The sequence below is a fragment of the Helianthus annuus genome, chromosome 15, assembly GCF_002127325.2.
Source record: "Helianthus annuus cultivar XRQ/B chromosome 15, HanXRQr2.0-SUNRISE, whole genome shotgun sequence".
NCBI classification, from domain to species: domain Eukaryota; kingdom Viridiplantae; phylum Streptophyta; class Magnoliopsida; order Asterales; family Asteraceae; genus Helianthus; species Helianthus annuus.
The window spans coordinates 100,030,211-100,044,026 of NC_035447.2; positions in this window are offsets into that span (position 1 = coordinate 100,030,211).

Here is a 13,816-nt window from a genome sequence, read left to right on the forward strand (position 1 = left end):
GAAGGAAGTCATCAACAACCGCCGTCTCCGCAAGTTTCCACAACAACGTCATTTTGATCCTAATGTTGTTGTAATAATACGACTTATCGCTATCATTTCTGGAACTTATTTCATATATCATCGTGTGTGGATTCTATTTCTCTTACAACCGAGCACTATCTAAACGCTAGCACTATGTACTATATTATGTATTTTATCCCTATAACACTCTTAGAATGAGCTACGGTATACGTGCAAGGGACAACTAATCACGGGTGCACACGGGATTACCTTGGTCAGTGCACGGAGATCGTAGTGAAGTTCTAATGGTGCCATAACGTTTAAGAGCACGGTCAAGGGTCTTGGTCGTGTCAACAAAGTGTGACACCAAAGCACGGGGCATAAGTAGTAGGGGTGACGCGGGGGTACGCTTTACCATACTACCGAAACCTCGTGAAGAAAGTGCCATGTGGAGTTGGACGTTACTAGACCTATTATACTATTATGGTTAATTTGACACTCTACCATCAATCACAAGGCGTAACAAAACTAAACCGCATCACTGCGAGGCTTCTCGTAAGTCCGCGTACACAAGTTGCCACATCGATGAACTTAGGTAAGTTCACCCCGAAGAGCAATTGGAGCAACGCGAGACTGGTCGTAAAGTCTAGAACGCAACTTAATCGCAGTTTTGCCGGATCAATCTCGCAATCAAATCATTCGATAAGTGGCTCGAAATCGCAATCGCATCATGTGTTTGTCTAGAAATCTCTAACGCTAGTTGTTGTCAATTGTGTGAACTTCTATCAGCTGGTGTGGATCGTCTATTGTGGAATTCGCTAGACGAGTATCGAGAATCACTCGTCGCCTTCCACTCTTAACGCGCCTCGCACCTAATCCACCAACTCGATACTCTTATCATGGTTCGCTATTTCTTATCAAGGCACGCATTCTACGTGTCATGTTAGCGCACAAGACCTCGCTTCACGAGACGAAACTAACAAGGTTGAAACATGGTGATGTTTTGACCATATTAGTTGACTTTGTGGAAAAAGGCCGTGTGGGCTAGCCTTAGTACTATCCGTGGTGTAATCAGTTCAATCAATCGTCTATCACTCGCAACGCAACAATCGTCGCTTATCAATCTGTTGAAATCTATTGTCTATCGATGTTCGAATGTTACTTGGAAGTCATCGCAGGTGGTGTAATGTTAGGGTGCATGACATTGCTTCACAAGATAAAACTAATATGGAAACATGGTGTTTGTCATATTAGCAAGTCTTGTGGAAACGTGCCATGCGAACTTCGTGTGGAATCAAATCGAAATCTCATTTACCCGAATCAAAATCGTGTCATTCGTTGCCCAACCAAGCATACCATACCAGCGTTGTGCGACCGGACTACTCGCACCCGCTGCCTACGCTTGGTTTGCACCCAACTTATTTCTATTCAAAACTCGGTCTAGCACCTCATCGCTAGGATCAAGGGAACCGAAATTCTATCTGTGTCGTATCGGCACACGTGACACCGCCGCACGAAACAGAGATAATATGGGTAAAACATGGTGGATACGCCGCTGGTACTTCCTATATATAAGTGTTTTAGTCATATTAACAAACTTTCGTGGGAAAGTGCCACGTGGGGCCCGATGTAAATTGTTTTCTGTATCATTAAAGAAAAACCTATTTTTATAAAATTTTTACTAAAACCGTTGGACAAATGAAATTCCTTACAACATGGAGAAAACATTGAATCAGTTTGGCTCCGTGCCCAATGAAAATTTCATAAGTCCAATTCTTTTCTTAAAAACCTTTGCAATGACCGACAGGAATCTTCCCGAGAACGAGGGTTCGGCAGTCGAGTTCCGCTCGAACCCACGTTGTAGGAAAGTTTTCTTAAAAACTTATTTGCCACCTGATTCTTTAAAATGTAAAACTCAAAACCTGTTATCAAATAACAAAACCCTCCACATAGCGCTGGTGTAGACATCAAAACGGTCGACACCGCGCCATGAGGAGATTCTTCTTAATTAACTTCGGAAATTAATCGAGTATTGGTAAGTTTAAAACGCTATGGAATTGCTTTTTGTGTGTGTTATCACTTCTAAGTAATCGAATCGTATGCTCTCTCTATTTTCACTCGCCAAATCGTAATCGATCGCTCGTTATCTAGACACTAATAATCTCTACTCTCAATCGCATCAACCCTTACGACCCTACTATTGGATTAATTTCGGGACGAAATTTCCTAAAGGAGGGGATACTGTAACAACCCGCACTTTCGTGCGTTGTTACTACTCGACACACTCGTTACGCCTAGCACCGGAGATTCGGATCATAATGTAATCATACCAATTTTATCGCTAAATCGAAGTATAATCGAATAACTATGCATATTCTATCGCTATTACAAACCTATTTTGCATAACACTCACGATGATGTCGAATATGGGCCTAAACTACCCTTCTCGATGAGCGTGAGGTGTCAAAAATGTGAGTAATCAACGCTAACGAGGGTTATCGGGTGAGTACTATGACTCTAACCGTCATGACGATGATGGCAATATGAGTAAGTGGTGCCCCGATAATCATTGTGGCACATCACATCGAAGAACGCACTCGAAGGCACGCGTAACTCGATCAACGCACTGAATATTGGATACATAAATACGTATATACGGCCCTTTGTGATTAATAATAACAATAATAATAATAACTGTGGTGGTTGGTGAAGCTAATCGAATCAAATCAATCCAAATCGAAATCGAAAGGTGATAAAGTGTACTGGTAAATAATAATAATAAATAAATATAAATTAGTGAACGGACAAAACCATCGCAACGTCAAACGCAAAACGCCGAAGGACCAGTCGATAGGCTGGAACCGGCCGAACAGGCCAAGCCAGCCGATCGGTTGGGCCAGCCGTTCGGCTGGGCCAGCCGATCGGACAGGCCAGCCGTTCGGCTGGGCCAGCCGATCGGACAGGCCAGCCGTTCGGCTGGGCCAGCCGATCGGACAGCCTTTCCCTCCTTCTTCCTTCCTCTTGGCCTATAAATACTCCTCTTTCACCCCATTCACTCTAGGGGTGACTGCTCCTGCTCGGCCAGAGGATACTTCTCCATTTTCGCTCACTATCACGCGATTCTTGTAAGTTTTTAACCCGAATCTTGTACTTTCTTGTTCAAAACTCAATCCTCCATCTTTCTATCTTTCAAATCTGGATTTTTAACCGTGAAATCGGCGGAATTGAGGTGTTCTAAGATGATGTCATCATGGTGTTCTTATGAACTTCATGTTTTGGCCTCATTTCACCAAGAACAACTCAGATCTGGAAGATTTCCACAAGGTTTAACAACTTTTCATACAAATTTGTAATCAATCACATGGGAGAGAGCTGAAAGGGAGTTTTCCAAACTTTCTTCAACTTTTTCACCCTCATTATACATGAAACAGACTCTGAATCGACTTTTCTACTCAATCTTAGTGCTAAGTTGGTTCAAGGACTGATTTCTAGGCAAAAACGGGTGATTACGAATAAAACGAGTGAAAGCCGTTAAGGGCGGCCAACACTGATCGGACGGGGTGAGTCCCAGCCGGCAGGACAGGTCGAAATTAAGGGAATTTCAGTTGTTTAGGACGAAAGCACACCGTCTCAGTCAAAACCATCGGCAAACCTTCGAAACTTAGCCAAAACTCAATGGAATAGGCTAACGGAACGAACAAGCTAGCTGATCGAACAAGCAAGCCGATCGAACAGGCCAGCCGGTTGGCTAGCCCATTCGATCGAACATGCCAGCCGATCGGCCAGCCCATTCGATCGAACATACCAGCCGATCGGCCAACCTACTAAATCTAGGAATGCTAGCGGATTGAATGGTCCATTCGATCGAGCCAGCAAGCCGATCGATTAGGATATTCGAACGACCAGCACCCTTAACCAACTAACACATTGGATCGAACAGGCCGATCGATCGACCAGGCCAATCGATCGACTAGCCAAGTCGATCGACCAGCCCAGTCGATCGACCAGCAGTCCTTCCAACCAAAGTGTTGCCCAATTTCGTAAACACGCTATCCAATACTTATGCAATCGAGCTGTAATCAGGGTAACTTCGGACGTGCTCCCTTCAATCCAATCAAGTTGTGTTTAATCGTTAAACACCGACTGTGAGTATACTTGACCCCTTTTATCGAATTTTGGGTGTAACATACGTTCCATAAAAACCAAACTTATCAAACGAATGATTTAATTGGACTATTTATCACTTGCGAATAACTGTTTGCATAGATATACGTGATGCTAGTACATGTATGCTAGGACTTATACTCGTGACGTCCCACCAAGACTAGTATAGTACTATTTCGCCCGACGGGGTCTAGTTATGCCATCAAGAGTCGAGCATCGAGGACTTAGCTGGTAGTATCAGTTTTGTGAGTATATATGTTGTGTATTACGTTTATGCATGTGGAAATTCGCAGCGTTTTTACTCTATCACACTATCACATATCAAACCTGTATACTCGCCAATACTTTTGTATTGACAAAGTTTTAACGTATGTTGCAGGTTTAGCCGAAGTTACATCAAATCAAGCTAGGAAGTCTAGAAACTCATCTAAATTATAGGTTGTCGGATTTGAATTGTTCGAGAGGACAAGAAATCTGTGATAACTTATGTGATTGTATTGTTTGTTAGTATGGGATGACAAATGTAATAAATATTATCGCAATATAGTTGTTATGGATTCTCTTGAGCAATCTGATTCGCCTAGTGCTGCGCCCCGATGATTCCGCCATCGGTTGGGGTGTGACATTTTTGACCGTGACAAAGTTGTATAAACAAATTGATGTGCTGGTTTTTTAAAACTATTTGCATGTGTTTTGAGTTCTTGCTTTACAACTTGTTCGGTTGATGACAAAACCTAGTAGCTTGTTGGGTGACATAGAGTAAGTTGACTCACACTAGTAAATAGGGTAATCGAATTGAAAAAGATCTGATGACAAATACCTGTTTTTGATTAGCACCTAAATTAACCAACTTTTCAGCACCATGTCTATGTGGTGTCTAACTAACTGATTAAATTGAGTTTCGTGTAAACCTAGAATCTGAAACTTGGAGAAGGTTACCTTTAACTGAGCCTCTTGTGGCTTTCCTCGGGTGAACGGTTGTTCAACTTATACACATTAACTTTGTTGATTACTTTGCAAACTAGCTTTAGTATTAGCTAAGAAAATAGTTTAAGGGGTTTAAGTGCTTGTTACTATAGTTCCTTTGGTGAGGCGTCAATTCTGCTTTGATCTTATCGCCACGCTTTACCAAGAGCTTACCAACCCAAAGTCCCATTCCAAAACCTTTAACCTCCTTTCGAAGCATCAACATGTTTTACTCTACATAGACATAGAAAACATGAATGTCCTAAGTTAATGGTGACACATAATTGTTGTTAGATTTTAAGGGTTAAGTCGAAAGACTAATTACCCAAGTTAATGGAGACACTAATATTTCACTCACTTTCAATAAATACATTCTTACCTAAAGTCATTAACACACACACACCTCCCTTGTTAACCCATCAAGGGGTTGTGTTTCCCCCAAACGCCCACAAGAAACTCAGCCAAGAATGGCCATGGAGATAGTTTTCACCAAATTTGAAAAGATTATATTAACCATTAAAAGCTTGATTACACTAATGATTCTTGAGTTTTTCTTAACGATTACAATGATTAGAAATAATGGGTAGAAGAGAAGTGCGTTGTGGAGAAGAGGGAAGAATTGAGCAAGTAAAAATGGAGGCAAAAGGCCTCTATCTATAGACTGCTGGGGCCCAGACATGGGGTGTGTCTGGCGAAACATGGAGCATGTCTGGGAGAGTGATTGACAACAGCTGGTTGCCCGGACATGGGGCGTGTCTGCCAGACACGGCCTGTGTAAGCTCTTTGGGCCCAACTGGATCTTCAGAAAATGTTTTGTGGTCTAGACACGACCCGTGTCTGGGAGGCACAAATCGTATCTCGACTCTCCGGGCCAGGATCTTTTTGTCGTTTTTCTCGAGGCGCGGTTCGTGTCTGGTAGGCACGGGTTGTGTCTCAGATGTTTCAGGCAAAACAAACGTTTTTGTTGTTTTGCTAGAGACACGACCCGTGTTTGGGAGGCACGGTCCGTCTCTTAAGAATTTGACCATGAAATCTATTTTTAGCGTTGTTTTGCCGAAATACTCAAGATTTATCTATTATAGTCCCCGTGACTCATTTCCTAGCTTGAATATGCTTCTGGGAAGTTTTTGGTTATTCTGGCTTACCGTTGCCTTTTACTTGGCTAAGGGGACCACCATTTTTTCTTGGCTTGAGGAGATCACTATTTTTTCATGACTTAGGTATCATGCATGGGGTGTGTCATGCAGGTGCGACCCGTGTATTGAGCTGAACTTGACTTTTGTTTTTTTGGTTCTTCTTCGTTTTTTGGTTCTTCTTCGTTTTTTGCTTCTTTTTTCATTTTGCATCCCGATTGCCTTGAAAATCAAAAGTAAATAAATTAAGAACTAATTTATTAATATTTTCAATAAAACAATCTTAAAATGAGTATTAAATAATATGAAAAGTACGTGAAATTATGTGCACATCAACAACCATATAAGAAAAAAAAACATATTCTCATATATACATACTTAAAAAAAAAATATTATTTCAGGTATATAATCGGGTAAATGAGTATACGCTATCGGGTAATCAGATCGTGTAAACGAGTATATCACTATATCCCATACCCCTGAAAAAATAAAATGAATCCCATACCGAATTACCAAACCTCGTACCCATCCCATATGTGTCAGGTTTTAGGTTTACCCATCGGGTTTAGATTTGATTGTCATCTCTAATCGCTAGAAGCCTTGGAGTCCGCATCCTTTACCAATCGGGTAAGGGCGTGACTCCCTTGTCTCTGATGCAGAGTGTCACCATTTGTCTTCATCTCTTTTTTAGAGTTTGACTTAGGAACCCAAGTCTTTCTCAACTGTGGTGTTATTCCTTGGTCTCGAAGTTTACTAGGAGCGGGTCACCTATCCTTTCCTCTAATCCTCCGGATGTGAATTGTCATGACTTTTGTCCTCAACAGAAATGGAGTTGTCTCCTATCCTTTTGGGGAAGCGATTTTTTACCTACTCTAGTCTTTAGTCGTCATTATTAAAAATTTTAAAGTCAATGGATTTTTTCACACCCACCCATACAATATAGGTCCCCTATGTCTACACATGGTTTATGATTTATTTAAAGAGTATTGTGGGTCTACCATGCATAATTTTAATTAATATTGGTACTTGCACTATCAATCCATCAAGTATCCATCAAGTAACATTATTACATGCACAATGATTTATTTTAAAAAATATTAAGTGGAAGATGAGTTGCTTGATAGAATATTAGTGGATGCAATACAAACTTACAAAAAATGTCTCCTAAAACATTTGTGGCTATAATTGGTGATGGATGGTTTGATGTTAAGTATATTAAAACCTTATTAATAATCAACTACTTTATGCATATGGTAGTTGTACCATTTGCTTTTGGAGTTTTTTAAAAAAATTTTGGGTTTTTCCTTTCAAACCCTAAAGTTTCAATCTTTAGCAATTTAAGTCTAAAGTTTCATTCTTTGGTAATTTAAACCCTTTGATTAGTTAAATTTTTCACTTATACTTCAAAAGTTTCTATCTTTTGCAATTTAACCCCTTTTATTTTATTTTACTTTTAACCCAAAGCTTTTCATCATTTGCAATTTAACCCCAACACTTTTTAACTTTCAACTTTGATCCTTTATACTTTTAATCTTTCGCAAGTTTTCCGTTTAACGTTTCGTTCTAAATTTTCTGAGTTAACACGCCGCAATGCAGTGGCGGAGCTAGCCTAAAAATTCAGGGTATCCTAATTTTTTTTTTGGATTAGAGGTATCATTTGTATAAAAAGATAAAAATTTTACACTACGTAACGAAGTTGAAGGGTATTTTTACACTACGAAAAGAGAGTTGAAGGGTAGCCCGGGCTACCCCTCTTTGTACATTGGTTCCGCCACTACCGCAATGTGCGTGCGGGGTTCAACTTTTTTTCATCTATTTTTTAACGTTTGACATGCCTGTCGCAGCACGTCTGTTTTCCCCAATTTGATAAGTCTGTCGCAACGCGCGGGTCAGAGATCAACTTAGTTATTCTTTTCTATGTTTTAGACATAGGTTCGCGGTAATATAAGAAACATTTGCCTTTCATCTAATATAATATATAACTTACGAATCCCCGCCGCATTGCGGCGGGTGATAATTCTAGTTAATATTACATCATATGAAATATGTTATTGTAAATATATGTTGATTTAGAAAAAAAAGATGGGTTTTAGTGATTAATGACTGATGAAACAATCGTTAACCGGGCAGGGTTAACTCACTGGTCTCGTCAAGAAGGGTTAATCTCTTCCTCTCGAGGATCGCTGGCTGATCACCGGTGGGTTGATCTCCTGCACAAGAAAACAAACCGTGACTCGTAACAAGGAGGATGAGGTGGGGGGTGCTCCTTGTTACCACTCTCCGGCGTGAGAATCAGTAGTCTGCTTGGGAAGCAAAGTATGATAGTAGTAGTTGTGAGAGAGTTGTGAAGAGATACCTCAAACCTGGTTTGGGGTTGGTATTTATAGCCGATGAGTGAAGGAGGAGGTGGATGGATAGACTGACGGTATGCTGCACCTTTGCAGGTGTGTCAGACATGTCGGCCGGGAAGGCGACGCCACGTCAGTCTGCTGCTTACGTAGTCCTTTCAGGCGGCTGCCATTGGTGCTACTTGCTCTGTGGTGTCAGTCCCACTTGATGAGTAGACAGGGTGCGGTGCAAGCCGCATCGCTGTCTGCGGTAACTGTAGATGTTCCCGCGTCTTACTCTTTTGATCAAGAAATACGCGAGATGCGGTGCCAGGCCGCATCGTCGGCTGTGGTGACTGTTGCTGTTATCCAGCTTCTCTGTATTGATAGAAGTGTTCACTGGATGTGGTGCCAGGTCGCATCGCTGTGAATACTTCCGTTTTCATACACCAGATGCGGTGCCAGCCGCATCGCTATACCGTTCTCATATTCCAGGAAAGTCCTCCTCCATCACTGGACAGATTGGATTCAACCACTGTGTCGACGCGTTCCCGCACGGACATAAGTAGGTTGTTAGCTAGTGGGGGTTTTGATATGGGTAATGGTCACTCGCGGTCGATGCTGACACGAGATCTGGGACCATACCCCTTCAAGTCCCCCCAGTCTAGTGTTGCTGCCATATGAAAGTTGCATGTGGGAGGAGTACTAGACTATGGTGCTTAGAAGGTAGTTTGGAGTCTGGAGAAGACCCTAGGCCATGTAGATGGTCTTTGCTCTTTGTAAATCAAGCTGGAGGTCTGGAAGGGTCATTTGATGCCTCTTCCGTACCGGTGAGCATGTTTCGTTTGATGTGAAATTCTCAGCCTCGAGTTGGGTGCCACCTGTTGGTGTGTCGAACCAACCTTGAGACCTTGCTGGGCGTATGCACAAACTTCGAACCAATCTCTGGGATGGTGGTTGAAGGTGTGCACAAACTTCGAACCAACCTTTGAGGTGGTGAATGAAGAAGAGAGTTTTCTTTTGTCATGATTGGACATCGAATGATGATCCCTTTTGTGGTGTGTTCATGTTCTTCCAATTAGCTCTCTAGTAACCGCACGTCCTTTGCGGTTACCTCGTTGCTTGACATTGTTGGCCACAGTTGTGTGAACAATGTTGGGTACTTGCGTCATTGTTGGCCATGTTTGGTCGAACAATGTGATTCTGGATAATGGTTAAATAAACATGGTCATAGGCATGGTAATGCCCACCATTGTTTATTCTATCTGTCTTACAAGTAGGGTAACAAAGTCATAAGCAGACTTGTTACCGCTGTTCGGTCGCTTGTTGTTCGACGAGATCTCGTATGATTATTGGGGATCTCGTCCGCATCTCTTCCTTAGCCACCTTCCTTCACGCTCCAATACCGAGGAGTTTTCCTTGAAGTAGCTTCGTTCATCTATGTGATGACTTAGTTGTGGCTCTTCCGTAGCAACCATTTGCGGAAGCTATGGTTGTGTCCGTAGTGACTCATGAGTGTCTGCGGTTTTGTCACCCCATACTCGCTTGAAACGGGTGTGTTGCTCGGATGTGGCTCTTGAAGGATCAGGAGTCAGGGTTACTGATGTGCGTGCGCGTACATTCCCTTCCTTCTTCTCGTTGAAGAAGTTGTTTATGCACCTTCTGTGGTTGTGAACCGGACATGAGGGATTTGAAGCTTGAAGAGAATGAAGGCAATGCGGTTTACCTGTTTCTGAGATGCGGTTCAGTCCAAAGAACAACGCTGGTTCTGAGTATCTGACACACCTGTACGGGCTCATGTGTGTCATCTCCGCATATTCCACGTGTGTTCGTGGGTATGCGCGGACATGTTTATACCCCCTTAACCATGGAAAGTATAATTTTTTGGCTATTTTATGGGGTATGTAAAAAAAAACGACATGCGGTATGGGTTATGGTGCGGTATACCAGAGAAACCGCATGCCGCTTGTGTTTGGATAATGTTGTCGCTTTTTGTTGTATACGTGGCTGAACGCACGTGTGAGTTGGTGGAAGTTGGTGAGATTTTCTGGCATGTGCTGAAATGAAAGGACATTTGCACTGCCCGAGGTCATTAAATGCACTGTAGCAGGAGTGTAAACGTCTCCTTTGTCAGGCGCATGGGCGGCCACGAGCGCGTGGTAACCGTCAGCGGAAAGGTCGCTTGACACGTGGTGTCGCATAACTCGCTCTTTTTGGACGTGATGATTCCGTTTTCATGCTGCATTAATTGCGATCAGTATATAAGGGGAAACCGTTCGTGGTTTCCCCTCACTTGTTCAAAATTTCAAAAATTTTCGGTGAGAGAAACAGTTTCCTCTTGTCTTCTCCGATAAGATTTTCTGAAATTCCGGTGAGGTAGTTTGAGTTTTTCCACTCGCGTTCTTCTCTTTGTCCATATTTCTGATGGCTGAACCGTCGAATGTACACAATGTGGAGGGTGAAAACCCTGAGCAGCCACTGGCAGGGGCTGAAGAAGATGAAGATGATGATGGTGGTGCCGTCGGTGGTGGTCTACCGGTATTGAAGTGGACAACAGGTGGTTTTAAAACCCTGATGACCACTATTCAGATGGCCGACGATTGGAAGGCCACTTACCCACAAGAGGGTGATACTGGTGCCGATGCTCCGGCCAGGTTATATCACCCTGTGGGCTGACTTTTTCACCGAGGGCAATCTCCGATTGCCGGTGACAGTGTTCGTTGCTGAGGTGTTAGAGTACTATCATCTCCATATTTCCCAACTAAGTCCATTTGGATTGTTCCGGATTAGGAACTTTGAGTACACCTTTCGTGCCCATGGGTTGGACGTTACGGTTGAGAACTTCCGGCGGTTTTACCAGTTAACGGTGAACACCGGTTTTTTCTCTTTTAATCAACGACATGGGAGTTTGAAGTTGATGACACCTCCCAAGGGTGTCTCAAAGTGGAAGACGAAGTTTTTTTACGTCAAAGCCTGTGCGGTCTATGCCCATATGACTTTCCGGGACGTAAATGTGGGTGTCACCGATGAGGATATTCCTGTTGCCACCGCGAAGACTGTGGATTGGTTCTCTAGGCTGCGGCCTATTGAACTCAAGAAGTTAGACAACCAGTTGTGGGTGTTGCGGATGATGCTCAGCAGGCCGGATAGGAAGGCAAGGCCCGTTCTGCGGGAAAAAAGTGGTGGTAAGCCTGTTACTCTTTATTGTTTTTCTTGCTTCATTATCCTTTTAGTAATGTGCATGTGTTGTATTAGTGGATGCGAAAGGTCTGTGGAGGATGTTTGAGCCCGATTTTGAGGGCAAAGTTGAGCTGATTTCGTGTGATGTGCGGAAAGGTTTTAATCTGGAGATTGTTAGCAACTTCCGCGTACCCACACGTGCTGTGATGAATGCACCTGTGCCAGAAGGCAAAGGTATTTTCTAAGTTTGCTCTTGTTTTCAAAGTTCACCCTTGCAAGTTGTTTGCTTGATTGTTTCACTGCAGGTATTCTTGGGGATCTGGGGAAGTTTGAAAAACGTATCCCCAAGAAACACGTGGAGAAGAAGCAGGTGAAGAAAACCGCGCAGGGTCGCGGTAAGGAGAAGACTGAGTGTTCTGCTGCCCCTCCCTTGGTGTCACAGGCCGCAGGTACCTATCGTTCTTGTTACCGCAGATATACCGATTACGTGGTAGTATCTGATACCCTTGAGGGTTTGGGTGTTCCAGGTGGTGGTGCGGCTGTAGGCGGGGCTGCTGCGGGTTCGTCAGGAGCTGACGAATGCTAAGGCAGCGAATGCTGTTTTGGGCAAAGAGAAGGCTGCGGCCGAGGTGATTGCGGTTAAAGCCCAACAGGCGGAGGCCCGGGCTGTAAAGGCGCTTGAAGAGGCCAAAGTAGCGGGGGCTCTTGCTGCAAAGGCCCTTGAAGAGGCCAAAGAGATGGAAAGCCGCTCTTCGAAGGCTCTTCAAGAGGCAAATGCTGAGCGCACCCGTTTGGATCGGGTTGTTGGCAGCTGAAGGGGTATGGTCCCAGATCTCGCGTCAGCATCGACCGCGAGTGACCATTACCCTTATCAAAACCCCCATTAGCTAACAACCTACTTATGTCCATGCGGGAACGCATCGACACAGTGGGTGAATCCAATCTGTCCAGTGATGGAGGACTTACCTGGAATATTAGAACGGTAAAGTGATGCGGCACAACATCACATCTGGTGTATGAAAACGGAAGTATTCACAGCGATGCGGCCTCGCACCACGTCCAGTGAACACTTCTATCAATACAAGGAAGCTGGATAACAGCAAAAGTCACCACAGGCGACGATGCTGCTAGCACCGCATCTCGCGTATTTCTTGATCACAAGCAAGAGACGCGATAGCATCAAATGTTACCGCAGGCAGCGATGCGGCTCGCACCGCATCCTATACGCCCGACAAATGGGAGTAACACACCAGTGCAAGTAGCACCAATGACAGTCATCTGTCAGGGCTACGTAAGTAACAGACTGACGTGGCGTAACCTCCACACCCGACAAGCCTGACACACCTGCAAAGGTGCAGCACGTCGTCAGTCTGTCCATCATCCTCCTCCTTCACTCCTCGGCTATAAATACCAACCCCAAACTAGGTTTGAGGTATCTCTTCACAACTCTCTCACTACTACTACTATCATACTTTGCTTCCCAAGCAGATTACTGATTCTCACGCCGGAGAGTGGTAACAAGGAGCACCCCCCACCTCATCCTCCTTGTTACGAGTCACGGTTTGTTCCCTTGTGCAGGAGATCGACCCACCGGTGACCCAGCCAGCGATCCTCGAGAGGAAGGGATTAACCCTTCTTGACGAGACCAGTGAGTTAACCCTGCTCGGTTAACCATTGTTTCATCATTGGCGCCCACCGCTACTCTTAGCACTTTTTCAACCATCCTTTTCCCTCTCTCAAGATCATGACTGATCACCAAAACAACACTGGGGATAACCAAAATCCCACAAACCTAGGTCCGGTAGGGGTCAACCCCTCAATCTCGCAACCCGGACATATCGGTCCGTCGACACAAAGGGGCCCATCCCTTACGTTCGGACACGACTTATCATAATACGCATCTGTGATCCCACCAGGCATGGGCCTTCATACCTGGTACGACCAGCAGGCAACCCTGCTGAATGCAACATACAACCGCGCTTGTGCGGAACCGCAGATACAAGCTGGGCCTACCCCAGCACCGCACACCCCTGGCGACCGTATTCT